The sequence below is a fragment of the Pempheris klunzingeri genome, chromosome 3, assembly GCF_042242105.1.
Source record: "Pempheris klunzingeri isolate RE-2024b chromosome 3, fPemKlu1.hap1, whole genome shotgun sequence".
In the NCBI taxonomy this organism is placed as follows: domain Eukaryota; kingdom Metazoa; phylum Chordata; class Actinopteri; order Acropomatiformes; family Pempheridae; genus Pempheris; species Pempheris klunzingeri.
In genome coordinates, this window is record NC_092014.1 from 19069185 (window position 1) to 19088371 (window position 19187).

General features: G+C 39.8%; 1 protein-coding gene across 1 annotated transcript in view; it reads left to right on the plus strand.

Annotated features, from left to right (window-relative positions):
• Nucleotides 1-19187, plus strand: part of LOC139222351 (zeta-sarcoglycan) — a 273275-nt gene that overhangs the window by 72397 nt on the left and 181691 nt on the right. The gene's annotated exons all lie outside the window — the stretch shown is intronic.

Here is a 19187-nt window from a genome sequence, read left to right on the forward strand (position 1 = left end):
AAGAACAGAAATGACGATTTATTCATCTCATATTGTGCCTAACAATTAGGGGATCATAACATATCGGGTATGGAATTAATCTGCAGATGTTCTGGTTCAAAACGAGACCAAACTTTTGTGATGGATGTCAGTCTGTAAGTTGTGGACAGACGGACAGATACAAGTACGCACACACACCACGCAACTGAACGTGTGATCCATAAAGGTTTACTGCTAGTGGAGATAATAATTCACATTTTACTGATGCAATGTTAGAAACGACGCATTGCAAGTTCATCTCAAACTATCCAGGACGATCATTTTATGAATTTTTATGCAGATACAATGATGCACATTGGCGAATCTTACCATCCCTAATATATACTCATATTACTCATAGTCTACTCATATTACATAGACTCATGTATGACTAGTACTACTCAATGCAAGCTGGTAACCCGAGTCTTCATTGGCTCCCTTAGAATTCAATTTAAGACCTTGTTGATTGCTTTCAAAGGTCTTAATGGTCAAGGCCAATCTGATATCACAGACCTCATTCACTGGCACCCAAATCTCTGCTGTATGTTCCACAGTTACAACTAAAAATAAAAGCTGATGGAGCCTTTTGCAGTTGCTGCTCCACATTTGTTGAACCAGTTGCAATTGAATAATCAATGCGCTCGCTCCATATCTGTTTTTCGTTTTTCAACCTTTGATGTTTATAATGTTGTATTTTCTCCTCTGTTGTTTACTGTTGTCATTGATGTGTTTCTCTTTTTCATTTTTTACTTTTTATTTTAATGTTTTGTACTTTGGTGCCGTCGTTAGTACAGAAGTTTGGCCCTCTTAAGCTGTGTTTAAATGTGCTCTAGAAATAAACTTCACATACATTAGTTATTCATATTAAATATGCATAAGACAGATTGACATGCTTTGGTATTCCATGCTGGCACGTGTGGACTGTTGTTAGATAGATGGTAGTAACTCTGGAAATGAGGGAATGTCACTGCTCCTCAGCACTTTTGCACCTCGTCTGCATCGATGAATAAAACATAGCACACATTGCTCCACGCATAGACCCAAACTAGCGCGCACGCGCACACACACACACACATTAATAAAACATTTACCCATCTATTACACACTCATTGTTGTTAGCTAGATCAGCATGTACAGTGTATGGTTGAAGAGACTATTAAAGAGACAAATGCAGCTGGATGTGTGTTGGTGTTTTGCAGTACCAGAGGGAGAGAGAGGGAGTTTGTGTGTCTGTCTGTCTGTGTGTGGTATTTAGAAACAGGTCTTAGAATTGAAAAATTTAAGAGCTTAACCTACTAATTGCAGCTTTGCCTTGAGGCAACACTTTAAATTGCACTTTCTCTGTACATCCGTCTAATTCTCTCTTCTGTCCTAGACGCCTTTCCTTGACTTTTTACTCTCCTTGTGTCCATGTCTTTCTTTCAGATACACTGACATTACAATGTGTTGTCACCTCTTCTCTCTTCCAAACAAATGGCTTACTGAGTTTCATGTCTTGTTCTCTGCTCTCAGTGGTCTGATAAATGCAAAATGTAGTTTCATCAAAGTGCTGCTTTGCAAATTGTGCTTTACAAACTAACTGGATAAACACAGTTGGAGTGGAGCCTGCTTGCTGTTGGTACAACAGTCTCTGATTTCCTGCTGCTAGGCTAGCCTGCATCCCATTTCATTCCTTCCATTTTCCACATTACGTACTTCAGCAATAAAGGTGAAGAAAATAACAAATTACCATAATGAAAACAAATGTAGCGGAGTGTGAGGGAGCGACTGGCCACATCATCTGCAAGCACCACCATCAACTGGATAGAGAAGGAGGAGAATTTGGAGGAGGTGAGAGGCCCCGGCCCGGAGATAATAAAATCTAAGTAGCACGTGTGTTGTTGCAACAAATCCCCAGTCTGAGGTTGCAGTTATGCAGAGGGGTGGCTTAAGTGACCTCAATACAATCTATTTGCTTTTACTGGCATTTGGAGTCCAAGCATGTTTTGATTGCCTTTGCACTTTCCCCCAATGATTGAGCCAGGTTCAAGGTGTGACTATGGCAATAGATTTGACTTCTCACCTGTGGATTGTTGCTCTCCTCCTTTAAAAACATCTCTAGAGTCAAACCAGCCCCAACAAATCAATAAGTAGGTGGTGTTGTGGGTAATTAATATGGAGGAATTTAGAAGAATGCTTTTGTGGTCCGGTGATTTGGATATGAAGTGGGTACATTTAATTGGAGCCAAAACAAATGCAATGAAAGAAAAGAAAACAGACAGAAGGCAGCAAACATTTCAGCACTGATAATCTTGATAATCTTCAGCCGTAAGAAGAAACATAAATGTCTTGCTTGCAGTTGCTGCAATCGTCTGCTTTATGTTCTCATTTGATCATGGCTATTCTCTATATAGTAAGCACGTCTTCATGAAAGAGTAAGTCTAAGGCTCAATGAATATTACATTCACTTCAATAACGCCTAGAGATTTTAAAGATAGATTCTGTAGACTCCCTGCCCGTGACCCCTCAATGTCCACATTTATATGTGTGAAATTCTGCGCTTCCATTTGCACTTTCACATTTTTCATGAAAGGAGAACTGCCCTGAGGAGAGAACTTTTTCTTCATCCCCTTCTTCACCTACCATTTCTCCTTTTTTCCCTCATCTTATTACCCTGCCCATTGCAGTTTTAAAAACAGGTTAAAAACTTGTTCTCTTCTATTCTATTCTGACTTAACCTTAAGCCCTTACCCCAAAAGAAATGTTTTAAATGTTATATTCTGTCCATGTTTGTATATGATTTCTGCGATATACTTAAGTCTATTTTATTAAAAAGGTTTATTCTTTTAAACAAAGGCCTACCACTGACTTTCTCTCAATTCTGACATCACATCTTTTGGTCTCCTTTAAGAGAAGCTCAGTTGATCTGCCCTTAGATATCACACACACACTTGCACACACATGTTAATGTAGGCTACTGCTTAATGGCTCCACAGGTGAGCGTGGTCGCTTCGATCAGTGCCACCAAGTGCTGCATGCACACACCCACCCACCCACACGCGCGGAGACACACACACACACACACACACACACACACACACACACACACACACACACACACACACACACACACACACACACACACACACACACACACACACACACACACACACACACACACGTACAAATACTGGTAGTCGTGCTGACACTGCCCATTAGCAGGTGATGAACTCCTGTGGTGAGAGAGAAAAAGAGGGCCAGAACAGTAGGGGAAAAGTTAAGAGTCACAGGGGAGAGAGAGATACAGAGAGAAAAGGAGAGGAGAGAGAGAGGCTGTGTATTGGAATGATTGATGCTGATCCCTGATGGGCCATCAATAGCTGGTAGCTGGCAAATGGATACACACATACACACATGATACACGCTACTCTGTCATCCTCCCTTACACACTACAACACCCACTCATTCATTGTCTGCCTCATTATAGTGTATCAGTCTCTCTCTCTACATAAAACAATAAAATAATAAAATTCCCTTCCCTCACAAAGGGAAGGGTGAATTGGGTGTCTTCCTCAAGCTCGGGTCCTCTACCAGCGGCCTGGGAGCTTGAGGGTGGTCCACTGTGTCTTGGCTGTTCCTTAGATTGCGCTCGTCTGGACAGAGACCTCAGTTGTTGTACCTGGAATCTGCTGCAGCCATCCTCCCAGTTTCTGATTTCTTCTGTTCTTTGTCAATCAACATGATGTCAGGTTGGCTAGCCATCACCAGCTTGTCAGTTCAGGTCAGGGGCATCTTTGCACAGCCTGTCTAGTGCAGTTGACCCCCGCCTCGATGGAACTTGTACAAAGTGCCTGCTCTTGTGCAGCCCTTATTAATACTTCTGTGCTGTCTTCGAACCCCTAACTTCCGGAGCCAAAGTCAGCAGTGATACCTACTGAGCCAGCTGCTATCCAGCTGAGAGAGAGAGAGACAGACAGAGAGACAGACAGACAGACAGAGACATAGAGATATATAGATGGTGCGTGCGAGTATAGACACACACTGACACATACACACTGCTGTGTGGTGTCTGTGTCAGTGTTGCTTCAGGCTGATTGGCTGTCATCATTTCTCAGGCTATATCTAATGGCTAATTAGCATGCAGTTAATGATAGCCAGCTCCTGATATCTTCCTCTTTCTCTCCTTTTCTCTGTGGAAGATCGAGAGAGTTTCCTCCAAAGGGTAGGAGGGGTCAGGAAGCTAACCAAGACTTCCACTCTGCCTGTTTTTCAGAAACAGATGGGTAGACAAAGATAGAAGGAAATTGCAGCAGCTCTGGATTGTCTTTACTTTGACGTTGGAGGGATTAATGAATACATTGACACTGTTGCGGAAGATGTTCCACTCTGCGACTGTTTAGACAGTATAATTTCCAAATGAGAGTTGCACTTTTTAGAGAACTGCTTATGTTCATTCTTTCACAACTCAGAGGAAGTAGGGTTTTGATGTTTGCAGACGCTCTTTTCCCTGATAAACTAAATTGTCCTAGTTTTATTTGACCACTGAAACAAATAGCATGACCATAGTAACACCAGGAAAAAGATTCTATATTATAACTTACTTTTATATCGTGTTGGCAAAAAAGTGTTATATGTGAACATAGCCTTGTTCTTTCAGCTGCAGTGTGCTTGAAACATAAAGCTGCATGGATCTTACTTCTTCACTGTGACTTGTTTGCTCCCTTCTGTAGAGTCTTGAAGAGGAGCAGCAGAGAGGTCACTGTATAGTGGCTACAATGTAGTTTTTTTTTTACATTACATTCAAACAAACAAAAGAAAATGAAGAAACATTCACAGTAACCATTGCTCTTTTTTTCAACATTCTTTATCAATACAGCTTCGGTAAACAGGGCACATAGTTTATGCACTTTTAAGGGGCAAGCAGACTTGAGGACATATTTACTGCTTGTTCCCCATGCAGCTCTGATCCTGAAGTGTCTTTCTGTTGCTACATGACCCATTAGTCTGCTGTCAATCACTTGTGTGCCAGCGAGCCTCACTCGATGACTCTCAATAGCACCCGTGTTCAAAAACCTTTAGATAATGTGTCTCACTAATGTTCCTCCAAACACTTTCTGCCATGCTAATTTTTTGCATGTGAGATCAAATAACTGGCTTGTCATGATTTCATTAATTTTCACAGTTAAACCACTCATCTGCTCTTCTGATTGAAGCAGAGAAAAAGTCACACTGAGATGGACCATTTTCCTGCTCAGTGTTTAACGTTACTCAAATTGAAGCACAAATACAACTCTATCTAAAACATAAAGTGCATTAGCAGCATGAATAATGCTCGGCACCCTCCGACTATTTTAAAAAGGCACCTTTGGGTCTGAAAAAGAGATGTTTTAATATTACAGAATTATGCTCGATGACAGGACAATAGTGCCTTTTTTAAAAAAACAAAAAAAAAAAACGGGAACATATTCTCTCTCCGTCTTATAACTGGTTATAGTTACTATTAAGGAAACTCATCAGGAAGAAAAGGTGGAAAACATTGCAACAATACAAAGTAAGAGGAAGAAGTCAACAAGAGAACTACTGTTGATAGGCCAGGTGCAGAGGTTAAGAAATAAGTCAACCAGGATGAAAATCATTTTTGTCTGATGAAAGATCATTTGACTGGATCACTGATATATAAAACTGCCAGCGCTCTCTGTGTCTTACTCTTTATATCTATCACTTTCTGTCCTCATCCTCCCTGAACACTTTTTCCTGCCTCCATTCTCTTCTGCTTCTGTGTGTCCCTCCTCATCACTTTCTGTTATAATCTACCAATCTTTCTCAGGCTTTCAACCCCCAAACGCTTCTCTATCTTTTGGTGAATAGAAAGCTTGTCATCCTTAAGGTGAGGAAGGTGCAGGAGGGAACTGAAATCCAGCAGAGGGGAAATGGCGAGTAAAAGGGTTGGATGTGTGGAAAAGAACACACAAGGGAGAGAGACAGAGACAAAGATGCAGGAAGTCGTGAAAGATGGTGAGAGCAGAGGTGGAGTTATTGGACAAGTTTCTAAAAGCTGGAACACTAAACTGAGTCCTCCGCAAACCATTTCTCTCTGACACTGTCCATATGTAGACATTAATGATATTAATGACGCTCTCAGCATTTCATGGTTGCCTGTGGGATAGGTTTAACTTTTTGATTGTTTCAAGTTTTGGCAGCTCCCAGAACTAATTTTTCTTTTTGCATGAACCACCAGGTGCAGTGCATATGGTTGAATCCCAGTGCATTTAATTTGGCTTTCAAGTGGAACTCAAACAGCTTTCTGTGATGTTATTTTTACCCATAGAATAGTCTTGTGTGTGTGTGTGTGTGTGTGTATGTGTGTGTGTGTGTGTGTGTGTGTGTGTGTGTGACGAGCATGCTCGTAACCTGTCAGTTTGATGCAGGGGTAATCAGCCTGGCTAATGGAGTCCTCAGGCAATTAATGAGTGTCTTAACTCCACCTAAGATGAAGAAACACAGAATCCACACAAGCGCAAACACAAATCACGGCCACGCAGGAACATCTGCACACACAATAACCCCCACACTAATGCAGTAAACTTCTCAAACCCCCCAAGTCAGCGTTTCCATTTAAAACCAATTACTGAAGGCATATTTCATTTTCTAGTAGATCTCCACTCGCTACACAGAACAAGAAAACAAGTCATTGCAGCCATCAGTTATCAATGACAATTAATCAATACAATAATGCAACCCAGTATAGGGAGTTGGTGAATGCACCCATGGGGAACATGCAGGGACACACACGCGAAACACAAACCGACACACACACACACACACACACACACACACACTTACACATAGTGATACACAAATGAACACACACACAGACGGATTAGTGTACACACACACACACACACACAGTATATAGACAGCACATTATGGGATTAAAACACACACACACACACACACACACTTCTTATGCATAACATTAGTGTGATCTCTTTGGTATTCCATTTCAGTTTTCTCTCCCCTCCTGTTCCTCTTCCTCTCCTTCCATTCCCCTCATCACCAAATCGATGGCTTCTACTTTTTTAATTACTTCCCCTGACAGGTTGACAATAAGACATGTACATTCTGTCAGTTGCCACAGCTGCCTCTTACGTTCACTCTTCAATTACAGATTCACCTCAGTTCATTTTCACACTCTGTTTCTTCATGGTCCGGTCTCCATTTACTTATTTATTGGCGGTTGGGATACTGTTACCAATACAAAGTACGGGAGACATACACATTTTGAGCTGCTGGTGGCACTGAAGAAAAGATCATCACAATTATTAGGCTTCATCCTCTTGGCACCATGAATATCTGCATCAAAGAGTTATTCAGCGCTTTCAGTCTGGATCAAAGTAGTGGACCGACTTACACTTCCATCTCAAGAGTCACACCACTAGCATGACTAAAACCTTATTTACATTTGGATCTAAGTAGTCTGTGAGGTTCAGTGATGTTTTTGAGCACACGAAATGAAAGTACTCTTAAGGTCAAACCAATTTGTTCGTGCACATTTCTGTGTGTACATCTGATTTTTTTTTAAGACCACTTCACCCCATTAAAACTTTACTGTGCAAGTTAAAAATGCATGCTAGACAGCTTGAGATGAGAGCTGCTCCTAGTTCCTCTGAAAAGAAATTCTTTGGAGAGTTGAGATTTTCATGTGATAGCAGAGTAAGTGTGGCCTGAATTAAAATCCTGAGACCTGTTTATTCTGTCAGTCATTGCATTTGCATTTCACTTTTTTCACATCACATACGGATACAATTGTTTTGCATGCTTTGTATCTTTGCACCTCTGAGGTTTGTGTCGAAGCTACAGTCGTCATGTTTTCAACACTCGCTTGATGCTTTCATGTGACAGTGATGATATTGGATGAACTTCACGTTAAACCATCTGTTTTTAATATGTAGCATTAATACTCAGCACAGTTGAAATGTTCTGACAAACACAGTAAAATGCTGATGTCTTCAAAGCATGAAACACCCTCTCTCACCTATTAGAGTCACACAGTGACTACAAGAAGTAATGAAATCTGTATTCTCAGAAATGGAAATACAGTATGCATGAGTTTCAACTAGTAAGAGAATGGTCACATTATACAGCGAAACATCAATGGAAAGAGGACCTTTTATGCCTCCTCTGGAGTGTAAATATGAGCTGAGTGTGCTGTAAACCTTTTCCAACATGCTGATATACTTTTCTGATGGCACACACACACACACTACTATTATCTTTCTCCTCTGCACAAGCCATCTGTGCAGACGCACCACACACATACGCTGTCTTTACACATTGATTTAGTCATTCATTCTTTCACTTTTACTTACACTGACACACGCCTTCGGTTATTGTTTATGACACAACACACATTTGCAGAAAGCATGTATGTTATTTTTGGTGATAAATTCACTGCTGAGGTTGTCGAGCAGATGCTGTATAATTGACTACACATGCTTTGTCACAATGCTGTAGCTGGCTTTGTGTTTCTGAGAGCCTTTACACTTGTGGGTAAATGTTTACTGAGAGCTCTTCATCCTCCACACAGCATTATTAGTTATTAATTTTCAAACAGGTGCTGAATATATGTGAGTACATCCTATTTTGTATTCTCTCAGCAAATGTATTGCTCAGAGTAAAACAAGGTATTCACACTGACAGTGTTCACAGAGAGACACTTGTATTGAAATCGCCTATATGCTTCATTCAAATATCAATGACCAAGACATGGTTTGAAAATGATTTTCAAATCATTTGAAAAGGAATGAGCGTCATCTTCCATCTCCAAATACTCTTTTCAGGTGCTGGCGATTATATCCAGGCAGCTCTAGAAGAGTGTGTTTAGTGAACGCCTTCTATAAATGTGTGTAACAATGTGCAGATGAAGCAGGACTTTTCAACAAAAGCCACCCTTAGTGAATCTCTCTGAATGAATTAAAGTTCAGAAATCTAGATTTATTTTGTTTTGTACCTCGAATGCTGCTGTGTGAAGTTTGCCATGAACGTCACTTTGTGATTACATCTTGCAAGTAAGCAAAGATTACTGTCGGCATACATTTTTGCATTCAGTTGAATATTATGGATCCTTACACCCTTATTACTTTCTATTGTGAGCGATGGCCTCGTCATCAAGCAAGTGGTGTGTATTTACCCAGAGCTATTATCCACCCTACTAGAGTGTGAATTTTACACTAGCCGTGTGACTTGTACACTGGTGGAATAATTACTCATCGTGCTCACCGTGAACTGAAGAGGATAATGAGATTTGTAAACAAAAGGCAGCCATTTTGGCAGCAGCCAACTCACTTACCATCCTCAATGGTTTCCCTTGACAGGTGTGTGTGTGTGTGTGTGAGTGGATGTGTGTTAGTGAATGGGTTCGTTATGTGTCTGTGTGCTTTGAGCTCCCCTCAAAGCAACAATGAAAGGAGATAAAGAGCATGTTAGCAATAGGGAGTTGCCATTAATCCTCTCTTACTCATTTTCTCTTTCTCCATCTTTCTTCCTCTCTCTGACCAGATTAACTCTCACCGAGGGTTTTCACCAATCATCAAACAAATGAGTGTGGTGGATAGAGGCCAGGGCCACAGGTGTGCTTGCATTACCTTTCCACATGTTGAAACAATTAGGCTCTTACCTCCTCTGAACTGACACAAGTGAGCTCATGCTTGTGTACTGGGGCTTTTTGTGTGTGTGTGTGTTTTCTACACATGGATTGAATTTATTTTTAATTTTATACTCAACTCTGCATGTTTTCATCCCGACCCTCCATTCTCTTTCTGTCCTGCTGTTTCTTCTCCACCCTCTCTCTCTAATTACCCCTCGCCCCAAGCTGGGTTACTCCATTGTCAGAAACTGCTTGAACAAAATGGCTACAATAGAATAAAGATTTAAAAAAAAAAATACAAGTCTACAAAAAAACATTGCAAGAAATTAGCCTAAAAATAGGGCCCCCATTTATAGATGATGAGATGTTCTGTGAAGTGCCTGACTGTAATCAGCACTTTGGAGAGGGAAGAATAATCATCTGGCATCAGTGGGCACAGCCATGGATAAAAATGGAGGTGGGGGAGGGGGTTCCAATTAATAGGACATTTTAGTCCTCTGAAATTCTACTGACAAGAGCACTGGACAAAATCTTGTCTCTCTCTATGCACAAATGCACTCATTTTTATTCCTATGCCTTAGTAGCTCAGTTCAAGCCCTGGGTGTATGAATCATCATCTGAAAAAAGATCGGGACACTGTTAGTATTGTTAATGTCTCTTAAAACTGGAGGCTTTCAAGAATGACACTTCAAATTGTCATCTTCCCTTGTAATGAAGTCCAACATTACAGCTGCTCTATGCAGTTTTTGCAAAGCTACTGACCACGGATGGCAGTGAGAGATGAAGTCACTGAGGCTCTGTATCTCTTTTAATGTTGTTTGTAGACTGCTTTACACCACTAACCTGAATAGTCTTTGGTGTAAAAATGTAAGGCTGTTAAAATGTACAGCATCACATTTAGGGGTAATGGAATCCCACAGTGGTCACGGGTCCTTAAAACTTAATTTACTAAGTTAATTTACATTAACTAATAAAAGGACAATATGTGTATTTACTCAGAAGACTAAGCCTATATTTTCACATTTGATGATTATTTTTATTGTAAAACTGGCCTTAAATGTGACTAAATGGTGATCTTAAAAAGTCTTAAATTTAGCTTGCTGATGCATGCAGACATGAATCCTCTTCTTTTTGTTTGTACTATTTTCAGAAGGAAGGAAAATTGCTCATTGCTGGAATATATATTTTTCCAGATTAGAATAGAACAACTGAAAGTGGAGTGAGACGCCTTTCACTGCAAGTTGAATATTACTAAAGTGGTATAATTTGAATGTTACAAGAATGATATGCTTTGTATGAAGTTTTGGTTTGCTTCCAAGCAAAGTACAGTGACACATAAGGAATGAAGGTAAATGTAAATGCATGTAGTAAATGCAGTGCCCTCATAAGCACAGTGTCTTTCACACATATTGTAAGTGTCTTTAAGTTAAGTAATGCATACATTAAGGTTATTTTTTCTCTTTCTTTCCTTCATATTTCTCAGTTCATCAAAAAGAGCTTCTTTTCATCTTTAAAATGACAGCTTTGAAAGGGAAATTCCTGATCTGAACCCTTTACCATATACACTACTCACAAAAAGTTAGGGATATTCGACTTTCAGGTGAAATATATGGAAAATTTAAAAAGTGAATGCTACAGTGATATTATATCATGAAAGTAGGGCATTTAAGTAGAAGCATGCAATGGTAATTTTATTCATCTTAAACAATTTATTGAAAGAAAATCTAACAGTGGTGGGTATACCACAACAAAAAATTTTCAGTGTCTCAATAAATTTGGATGTGGCCAAAGGACGTCCACTCCTCTCCTTTCTGTGACTCTTCCAGTCTCTCTGTATCACTGTTACAACCTCCTGATGACACTCTGTGACCCTCTAAGCTCAGTGAACACCTCCGTCTGAGGACTTCCTGTTTGAAGCCTCCAGTGTTGAGGTGCTGCTGATCAACTGTTAGGTGTCGTCTTGGTCTCATGATGTCAGAATGTGATCAGCATGATGAGGAGGACTGTTTAAATACCAATTCTAACTGAAGCAGGAAATGTATTGGTGGATTCATGGATCAAACCTGTTGTGAATTTAGCTGTTAAGCTTCTTGTTACAGAACAGCAACTTGTGCAAAAAGTAGTGAAACACTGAACAGTTGGACATGTGCATTCAAAAGTTTAGAGAAGGTCACTTTAAGTTCACCTGGAAAGGTTAGAATGCATTTTAGGTTCATCCTGAAATTTCACCTGAAAGCCGAATATCCCTAACTTTTTGTGAGTAGTGTATATGAAATATTGGTTTGTAGTTAAAACACCCAAGTGACTTCTCAGTAGGTTTTTTCGTTGCATCACAAATACCATGTGTTCGTCTTCTACTGTATCTGTTGAAATATTGCCTACCAGCATGACATCAGCCTGCACAGCCTCCGGCCAGTCACTGCACACTGCTTTAATAGTCAGAGATGGATGTAGGTTCATGTTAGCCATCCCAGTAGCACTGCAGCTCCATATACAGGAGCTGTGTGAGTGATGTCTGTCTGCTTTGGTACTTTACTGTGTCTTTGTGTCAGTAGGACCTGCCCAAATCCTCTATACGCAAGCACCATACATATTTCAATGGGACGCACTCAACAGTTGCCTTCCTACCTTATGTAATGTTATAGACTAATCAAATAGAAATGTATAGAAAATGAATGAAGCTAACTATAAAGCATTAAAACTTGTGCCTGCCCACATAAAAATAGGGACCCTTCCCTGAAATACTGTTGATTCTGTTATGCTCGCATTTCGATTCTGATGCCTGCAGTGCACCATAGGTGCATCAGACAAAATGTATCAGTTATTGCATTTAGTTCATTTTGGCGTTGATCGCGACCCACATGGATTTGACCTTACTTAATTAATGTAAAATCGGACCAAGATCAGTTTTTTTTTCTCATTCTATTCTACAGTATGTTTGGCCAGGTCTCCACCTGCCCTAATGAATCCCTGAAGGCAATTGGATTCAGGAAGTAAACAAGTCATTAACTGATAATGCTGAAATGAAGATGATCCTCAGGGCCCGTAGGGAAGAAACAAAGTCTTTTTTGTGTTTGGTAATAGTGAGGATCTGGACAGTACTGCCTGTGCCAGTTTGTCTGCTTTGGCCGATATGCAACACATATCGACTGAGAGGAGGGGAGGACTGACTTTTTAAATTGGTGAGTGAAGAACAACTACATAGATTTTACTGGGCAAAACAAAGACGAGGAGAGAGAGCCTGTGTAGTTACATGTGTATATGAGAGCGAGGGCAGTATTGTATTTCACCTTGCAGTGTGCGCAATGATATGTTGGCACTTTGACAGTTTAAAAGTGATATTTAACTCTTACATAACAGGCTTAACAAGTATTGTATGCTGGTTAATACTTAATCCATGGTAGGTCTACTTTGTCGGCCTTGTTCACGATTCAGTTTCATACTTATGTGGACTCTTGGCTATGACTTCTCTGGGTTCAGTTGTTTGACAGCCTTTTCTGTGTTTGTTTGCTTTATTTTTTTGTTGCCAAGCCACTGTAATGTCTCAGACCTTCACCTGTGCCTGCTACCTGCCTGTAATCTTTTTCCTGTAACTATTTCCAACATCCTAATGACAGACTGATTACTTGCCTGCCTTGGTCACTTAAGATTTATTTGCCTTATTTGACTGCTAATGCTCAGCCAAATGTTCTAGTTTTTTATATGTTACTTTGACATTTTTGAACAAAATACCCTATGCATTTGTGTCCAGTTACCTGTTGCCATGCAGCAAGTAAAACTGTGACAAGTAGAGCTTCTGTCTATAATGTAGTCTTAACAGGTATATGTTTTTTTCCTTTATTATCCAGACAAACTATACCAAAAAAATCATCTACTCCATTCCTTGATCCAAGTTGATCAAAGCAACCTCCCAGGAATTTTTCAGCCAGACTCCCAGGCAAGGATGATGGGCAGAAGACATATTTCTTGTGTTTTCATCAGTATACTGTGAATAAATGTGTCCACACTGTTGCTGTGAAAACAGCAGGATGGCTCAGGTGTGATAACACAGGAAAGCTGAGAGAGGATATTAGAGAGTGCCCTTGCTTTGTGCTCTAGTAACTTTAGCTTTTTAAATTGCTTATGGAAGCATAAAAAACTCAGTTGGATTCAAACATGGAATCGGTTCAAAGCGGTCTTCAGCAGGGGTATCTTGGGACAAACCACTTTCACAAAAAATGTCTCTTCCTTTTCAGCGGAAGATGGGTTCATAATTTTTTCCCCAGTTGGTGTTTTGAACATGTTCACAAATGAAAATTAGATCGAAGTCATTTCTCCAGAAACTGGTTTGAAAGTTTGTAAAGCAAACTTCAAGACACTTCAAAACCTTTCTCATGTGTCTTTACCTCATGCTGCCACAATAACTGTCTGCATATATATTCATAATGTTGACAGACAGGATCAAAATGTACAAAGGAGCATATGGCCAAATACCAGCTGTCTTGGCTACCTGTTTATCTGCTCATCCTTCTGTCTGTTTCCTTCCTGCTCAGGCTTTTGATTCCTGAATAGCTCTGTCCATTAGCAACTTTCCTGTATCTCAGTGGGAGTCTTTGGCTTCCATTTTTGATGCTGCTTTCACACTGTGCCATGTGGCTTGAATGGCGAACTGGATGTCAGTATGCATACATACATACATACATACATTATCAGGCTTGAAACTATCTAAGTGTTTTGATATATTTACACACATGCACACATGTAATAAGTCATTCAAGAGAATTCAAGTAGAAATAGTTATTTGTGCAAATTCTGCCAACTGGTAAGTTACTGATGCTGATCAGAATCAGAATTACTTTAATAAAGTAATGAATGGATGAATAAAGCTTTGTTTTGTTTGTTTTTTGCTTTTTGATTTCAGACATGACACGAGTGAAAGCCAGACCAATATTTATATACTTAACTTCCCAGGGGATTTCCTCTTTCTCTTGGCACATTAAACTCTCGTGAACTCCAAAACAGGTCAGCTGTAGTCAGCCATCTTGACTCAACATCTCCAGGGAATGGACACTGTTATTCATCAAGTACGCTCCAGATTCTTGCTGACTTACACACATATGCACAAACCCACCCACCCATACAGACATATGTTATTTCTCTCTCTGTCTCCCCCTGTCTTAATGTTGTTCCCTTCTAGTTTTTTTAATATAATCTTTTGTTGCAGTTTGTTCAGTGTATAGTCTTGAATCAGGTAATGAGTCATGATGATAATAAATCTGGAAATGCTTTCTTGATAACCAATCATATAGGCTGAATCATTTCTAAGGGTGTTTTAAATGCTCTCGAATTTTTTACGCACTTTTCCCAAGGCAGCACTTACAGTAAGAGTGAGTTCATGCACACACACAACAGCTAGAAAGATATTAATTTTGTCTGTGGTTCTGAAGGTCCTTGGTGTGGCTGATTGCCTGCAAGTCAAATTTTATATTAGATATATTTAGTTAAGTGCACATGGGTGTACACAGTAGTTTATAGTTTCTCCTGCTGTTTCTGGGCACACTTAGTGTGTCCTTAGCTTTACACTAGTGAGTAAAGGCAATAATTTCCAAGTCACAGTGCTTTGTCGAATCCCCCAGTGAGCTAAAGCTGTCATTAACTTTGCTGCTGTTAGGGATTGTCGCGTTGTCTGCAGCAAATTACATCTCTTAAACCCTATTACTATGACTTCATAAGCCGTGATTTAAACTGTCCCTCTGGGGTCTGTCTTGTAGAAATCAACTCATTGCCCACATAGAGGTCACTGTATTTGGGCTTCAAAACCTCTTGCACACATTCTTTAACTGAGTCTTTAGACGACAAGGCCTAGTGAAAAGAAATTTGTTCGTCTCAGAGCAATTTATGAATAACGTATAACCCTATTCAAGAAATGCTGTGTGTACTAAAGATGAACGTAATGTAGGTGTGTAATTACATCTGAAAGGTGTTACATCTGCTAAAGGAAGGGTTATTGAATATGTGTCAAAATGAAGAGGTCAGTCAATACCAATCATGCATTAACTTGTGCACAACCACAAGCCCAGTACATCCAAGTAGGGCATCTAATTCTTAGAAGTGTGAGAGTGAGCAGGTGAGCCACATAGGCGCCGTGAGGCTCTACACAGCATCAAATTCACAGGTGCATTGTAAGATCAATCCTCCCGACAAAGTATTATAGACTAATGTAGTTCACCAATTATTGATACAAGAAGAGGACTTTAACAAGACAGGATTCAGATTATCACTTGTTTTAAAAAAAAAAAAAACTCCTGGAAAACTACAACATATTTCTCAGCCCTTGTAAGATTTAGTGCTTAAATGACTTATTGTACTGGACCTTTTTATGCTGTGCAGTGCCAGTTTCCTTTAATTCATACCCACATGATATAGAGAGTTATTATGTTTAGGGACAAATTGTAAATGCTGCTATGGTTGCAAGAGAAATGGAGAGGCAAGGAATGAGACAGAAAGTCAGTAAGTAAGGAGAGATAGTGGTGAAGAATGCTCAGAGCTGTACCATTTTTTGCTGCTGTTTCACAGTTACTCAAACATATCTACATATCTGGGCTGCTTACAGGGAAAGAGAAATAGACTGAGGCCGATGGAGACAAAGACAGGAAGCAGGAGAGATAAGAGAGGTCAGTGTGGATTTAAAGTGATTCAAATAACTTATTTTGTCTTTTACAACTACACAAGCTTAAAGTGTTCACTTCAAAGATTTTAATCTAAAAGTTTCTGCTGTCCTGCAGAATAGTTGCCATTCAGACATTTATTCAACTGCACTCTTATTTGACTTCCTCTGTTTCTGCCTCTCCAAAGTTACCTCTTTACATATCTTATACTTGCTCGGCTTGATGTGCGCGTGCCCTCTCCCTCTGCGTTTGCACTGAGGTGAGACAGCTGCAAAGCTGTGTGCGCCTGTGTGTGTCTTTTCATGGCACAGGTGGAGCTGACAGCAGGCACTGGCAGAAAAACAAGGTTTAACAGTTGGCAGGGCTTGAGAAATCTGTACCAAACGCTCACCATGCTCTTAAAGAACACACATACACACTGGTTTACATGCGCTCATTGAAGCGCCACAGCTCGCCTTGTTCCTAAAGCACACACTTGCTTGCACAAACACGCCCACTTGCAAGTACATGCTCTTCTATGCACATATATTGCCGGAATCGTGCCCACACACACTGTTCAGATTGGCAGAAACTGTGTCATGAGGATCTGATTTCTGATTCTTATATAAGACTGTGGATTGACTTAATTTTCTTTATTTACTGGTGACATCCTAGTTGCATTTGTATTTCATTATTAAAAGATGTCGTCCTCATATTCTTTTTAATTTCACATTTCACACACCTACCTAATTTTTTGTGTGTTCCTGTTTGTATATTCTGTTAGACTGAGTTGAGAAGGAATAACGATAAATCTCCTTGTAGTACTGGGGCAGCATTAGGTTTCTCTTACCTGTGCATTTTCCATGATGTATGGGCCCAATCTCCCCTCACACACTCCCACTCACCAACTTGAGACCCCTATTTATTCTAGCTCTCTCTCCCTTTGCCTTTTTATTGTAGTGAAACAATGAGAGATGACTTGATTACAGTATCAGTCAACTATGATTCATAGAGAAAATAAGCATGGAGCGAGCTCTAAAGGTGGCCAGACAAGAGCCCCATTGTATGTATGTATTTCATGTGTTTCGCTCTTGAGTTATTCATATACTGGTTGTGAAAATGGCACTGTGACTAAAAGGTTAAATAGCTTTCTGTCAGTCGAAATGTGAGGATGTCTTCAGCCTTATCATGTGTGCAGTGTAGGATCATGCCGTTCAACCACACAGGTCAAGTGCTTAGATTTAGTAACTGTATTTTGGGGAGAGTACAGTAACTTAAGTGGTGCAAATCAGTCATTGCTGGAAATATGCATACACTAAGTGACCTTTTGATAATGAGAAAATAGTGTTTTATTTTGTACAGCCTGTAGCTCTATGAATTTTGAAATACCATCCAGTAGAGCAGATGCCACTTATGACTTCTTTTTAAAGCTTTTTGCAATAGAGTAAAGACATTTTCTTTCTGTTCCCATTCAATTTCCATCATTAGTTTCATTAGAAACAGGTTCATTCATGGGTCATTGTAAGGTGAATCTACTGTTTGTGTCTACGCTGTAAAATATGTTGAAGTAGTGCTCAAGTAGTATCATCCTCAAGCAGTAGTGCTTTCAAAGGCTTCAGTAAGATATGATTAAATGTGTAATTGTATATTGGGACATTGTGGTTCTATGTAAAGTCATGGTACTATATATGTGAATTAAATAAAAAACTTAGTTTAAAAGTTTAAGATAGATTCTCTTCCGGAAGCTAAAAATTCAACTATTGCCTTTAAATCAAACTTTAATGATCACTTACCATTTACATTGATTATGCAGATACACACGCACAATTTCCTCCTTGTGTGAGAATGCTAGTGGCTGACAAATTGCTCAGCACTGGGGAGATAACAGTTAGCATGAATCATAACATGTCAATAATCTGTGACCAAACCATGTCTCTGTGGATAGGCAGCATGGATTGGCTTGGATGTTTTCCTAACCAAACATTCTCAAGTTATCATTGCTCCTGTTGCAAAGCTTCAAGCTAAATATGGATGTACATGTTTCCCCTTTCCCAACTGGCCACAATAGCTAAATTAGTTTGAATTGATTTCCTGTGAAATATTTTTATATTTTTGTTCCTATTATCTATCAAACTCATGATATTAACTGACCACACGCCACTGTTCATTCCCCCTATATGTGTGTGTGTGTGTTCATGCCCGTATAGGCTTGCGTATATGTTCAATAATGAATAAGTGTGACTTTTTGGCTGTTTAACCCGCCGCATATTTACATACATATTGTGTCATCTCGATGAGGAAGCATGAAAGTGTGTTCTCCAAGGGAATGTGCGGATGGCTGTTATCTGTTTGTTTGCCTCTGATTGCTGCCTAATCACAACACTGACATTGCGATGCAGCCTATTACACATGCACAAAGACATGCTGATGGAAGAAACACACACATGCGCTCATATGCACACTTGGGCACTTGCATGCACATTCATACAGAGCTGCATGCACTTAGACACAAGCACACTTGCCCACTCACACACCCCATCACACACATATGCCTGATGTGGAAGCTGCTATTATACCATATTACAGGTAATGAGCCAGTCCATATGTCTCCTGTTAGTTTCAGAGTGAGAAAGAAGGAGAGACAAAGAGAGAGAGTGAACAAGCTATACTGCAGCTTAACTGCTGCTCTACTGAGGCTGCGCTACTTTGACTGCTTTATAAATTTACATGTTTATTTTTTTCCCACTTTTTGTCCTATGCAGCAGACTAAGAATTTGAAGCTGTCCTTTCTTCAAAGCATTAAAGTCGAATGTTTTTACAACAATTACATACATAAAACATCCACTGCGTCCTTACACATTAAAAGCAGTAGTTCTTAAGTCTCATCTGCAGCCCGCTTTAAACGTATTGTCAATCTG